At 40.0% G+C, this 3,618-nt stretch overlaps 1 protein-coding gene and 1 long non-coding RNA gene across 5 annotated transcripts in view; one reads left to right on the top strand and one right to left on the bottom strand.

Moving 5' to 3' along the window:
* Positions 1 to 3,618, bottom strand: part of TPP2 (tripeptidyl peptidase 2) — a 97,702-nt gene that overhangs the window by 90,750 nt on the left and 3,334 nt on the right. The gene's annotated exons all lie outside the window — the stretch shown is intronic.
* The window catches only part of LOC109302876, a 3,260-nt gene continuing 1,499 nt past the window's right edge, over positions 1,858 to 3,618 (top strand). The window contains exons 1-2 of the long non-coding RNA XR_002098952.1: positions 1,858 to 1,869; positions 2,909 to 2,913. This is a non-coding gene — a long non-coding RNA (uncharacterized LOC109302876). The remainder of the gene's footprint in view (positions 1,870 to 2,908; positions 2,914 to 3,618) is intronic.

Here is a 3,618-nt window from a genome sequence, read left to right as displayed (position 1 = left end):
CTCCCTGCTAGCGTGCTCACCTCCCCCCAAATTTTGGTGTCATCAGCGAATTTAAACAGGTTACTTTCCACCCCATCATCCAGATCGCTGATGAAGAAATTGAACAGCGCAGGCCCCAGGACCGAGCCCTGGGGGACTTCGCTACCCACCTCCCCCCAGGTCGAGTATGACCCATCCACCACCACAAGCATCAGCCCCCCACAAACCCTATACCAATCACACAACCTGCGTGTCCAGCTGGCCACATGGGAAGGGACAAGACCTGCTGGTGGGAGCTGTGGCTGCAGGGGCAACTGCCACACTGCATCCCTGCCATATGCCCGCACCAGTGCTGGGACATGTGGCCCCAGCCTGGGGGGAGCTCCTGGTCCCAGAAACCACTGGGCGGGAGGGCAGCAGCAGCATGGGAGAGATAGAAAGATTTGGGGGTGGGGGAGCACTCCAGGTAGGCACCAGAGCTAGGCTTAGAGGCCCTCTAGAATAGTCTGTCCAGGGGAAGGCTGCCTTGTAAGGGAAGGGCATTAAGTAGCCCAGTCCCTGAGCCCCAGCTGAGGGCTTCCCAAGAAGGGCATGGGGATCATTGGGGCCTAGGCACAGGTGCAGGGAGCAGAACAGCAAAGGGTGGCACTGCTCAGAACCACAAAGCAGTGGGTGAGACACAATATACATAAGTAAGAATGTATTTTAAGTTACTATGCAACTGCTTCTAGATACACAATGCAAACACACATAAATCAGGAGAAAAATATTTTAATTTAAGAAAAATAAGTTATAGTAGATGTTTGATTTCTTTAGTATAAGATTTGGGGTATTTTTTCCAGTTTCAAGATGGCAACCCTGCTCCCAAAAGGAGTACTTCTGGGACAAGGGGAGGGACTTCCAGTGGCAAAGGTTAGGGGCAGGACTTCTAGTTCCAAAATGGCAACAAAGGGTGGGGCACCTGTCAAGGGGCAGGGCTACCCTTGTGGCTCTTGACACCTCACCAAAACTCATTAAGCACCGCTCCAGCTGAAATAATTGCCCACCCCTGTTACAAACAATCACTTCAACAGCTTCCAAACAAAAGGATACTTGTGCATTCTCGTGCAATATTAAAGCTGAGAATTTTCATAGATTACAGTAGTTCTATAAACATTTAATCAAGATTACTCTGAAATACAACAAATGTCTGTGACAAGTACCACAAAAAGTAACTCCCATTTAGCAGAAACTAACATATTTTACTTTGAAAAGGCTGCCTAAAGAACTGCTCCAAATACTAAAGCTAACAGTAATATGTTTTGTTTCTACATAACAAATTTAATCTTCAACAGCTTTAGCAATTGAACATAACATTTACTGAACTGCAGCTACATAATGGCAAAAAATTGTTTTAAAAAATCATTATAAGCAGGCTTCAACTCTCTGTTACTATTTGGTATTTGCAATTAATGTTTACATGTGCAAGTTTTCACTCAGAAAAATCAACAAATGTTCCAAAACAGGTACAAGAGGTTTATGCTGAAGACAGGTTTCTATGAATAAGTTGTTGAGAGGTGTGGCTGAAAGTAGTGCAGATGCATGCAGATGCAGCCAGGGAGATAGTGGTTGGAGGAAGGGAGACTGAGAGCTCCCCGGTTTTGGGGCGCTGTTTGACGAATCCTGTCTGGAACTGTTTGTTTACTCTAAGCTGCTCCAAGTTCTTTGGATAGGACAGGATAGAAATCTAATAAATAAATAAACAAAAGTATGGGGCCATTTCAATAGGCAGGTTTTTCAGTATTCTACTAGTAAATCTAACAACAGTTCAGCGATGGAATCTTGTGAAAAGATGAATGAAAATATAACCTATGACAACTCAACCTACTCACGGGAGTCATAGTCCAATATGTGGCCACTGGGAGGATGAGCTGCAGCAGGCTTAAGAAGTGGTTCCCTTGACAGAAACAAAGCGTGTAAGCCACACTTACCATATATTCACCTCTACTCTTCACTTGAGGATCCAATAAGTAAGGACCTGTAGTGTCTTCGAGCCAATAAACACTGGTCCTTCATCTGCAATACTGGATACAGGGTTCCATATCCAAAGATCCCAGATTCAGTCCCTTTTGTCTATGTCCCAGACAGATGCTTCATATTTCATAATTATGTGAAAAAGATTTTGGCTGGCACAAACCAAGTATAATCAAGCATTTTAATTCTGAAAGCAACACCAACTAATCTAAATAATAAAACTTACTTTTATTATATAATATCTATCGATTGGTTTCAGAACTGATGTCAAAATAAATGTCAGTAGTTTTGTTTATGGCAAGGTACTGAAATCCGAAACAATTTACTTGTGCTAAAAAAAGAAGCAATTTGTGACATAGTTACAAATATTTTGTGCCATTCTGGATTTGGAAGGAAAAAGAGCAGAATGACTATTTTTGTACTGTTTTTAGACAATAGTAGTTTAGTAAAATTCAGATGACATAACCTACCAGCGGTGAGAAAGAAAAAACTGTTGTTTATTATTTAAAGTTGCGACAGCATATATTTTTCAGATTAGCTGTGGCTTTTTGAAACTAATTTAAATAATTTTTATAAATTAATTTAAATCAAGGATTTAAAAATTACTCTGACATCAGGAAGCTTCTGCATGTAACAGGAGTGGAGCTGGATAGTCTAGTCTTAAATTATGTCAATCTGAAGTCTGATTTAAAGCATGCACACATGACTGGACATACTCTTGTCAATCCATCGGGCTTTACTGTTTTCAACAGAAAAAATATAGCTTAAGCTCTTTTATTACATCATAAAAGCTAAGACAATATTCAACAACAAAACTTTTTTGCATGTGGACTGTTTTATTTAAAAAGAAATCTGATCAAATTGACTACTTTGGCCAAATGCAGTTTCTACTGGGAAAAACTGCAAGTTTATGAAGTGACAGTTAAGCCCTTTACCCTATTTATTTGACAGCAGCTAAAAGCATACTTGACACTTTATAAAACAAACTTGCTAAATGGTATGGTCCTGCACTGAATGGTATAGTTTCTGCACTGAAACATAACAAAATAAGCAAGCTAACAACAGACAGAAGATGGGATAGAGAAGCAAAGGGCACAACAGAATTATGCGGTCACCCAATTTAAGTACCCACACATCCTGAAGTTTCAGTCAAGTGAATTGTTTTTGAATTATGGTTGATAAAAACGAGTATTTATGCAGAGTTGCCAACGAAAAAAACCCCACTGTTGCAAGGCAAGCAGACACACAGGACTTTAAAACTAGCAACAGCTGCAAAAGTGAAAGACAACATGATGAGATTAAGTCAAGCTTTGTTTCAGGAAACTTAATTCTTCACAACTAATAGGAAAAAATTAAACCCTTGTAAACCAAATAAAATATACTAGAATCAGACTCTCTTTTAGATGTAGCACAATACACATCGCCTGACATCCTTCAATAGAACAAAAGAAATAATAATAATAATAATATTAAGCCCATTTAATTTTCCTGAGCATGCAGCCTAAATATTATATGGTTCTGGGCACCAAAAACATCTAGGAGCTTACCCATCTAACAGTGCTAATACTATGCAGCACCCTACTTCATCCATAAAAGAATCTTGTGGCACCCTGGTTGAGAATCACT

This window comes from Gavialis gangeticus, unplaced genomic scaffold, assembly GCF_001723915.1.
Source record: "Gavialis gangeticus isolate Ggan-Ray unplaced genomic scaffold, GavGan_comp1, whole genome shotgun sequence".
Classification (NCBI taxonomy): Eukaryota; Metazoa; Chordata; order Crocodylia; family Gavialidae; genus Gavialis; species Gavialis gangeticus.
Note: the sequence above shows the minus strand (reverse complement) of the source record. Positions and strands in the feature narration are given on the sequence as shown.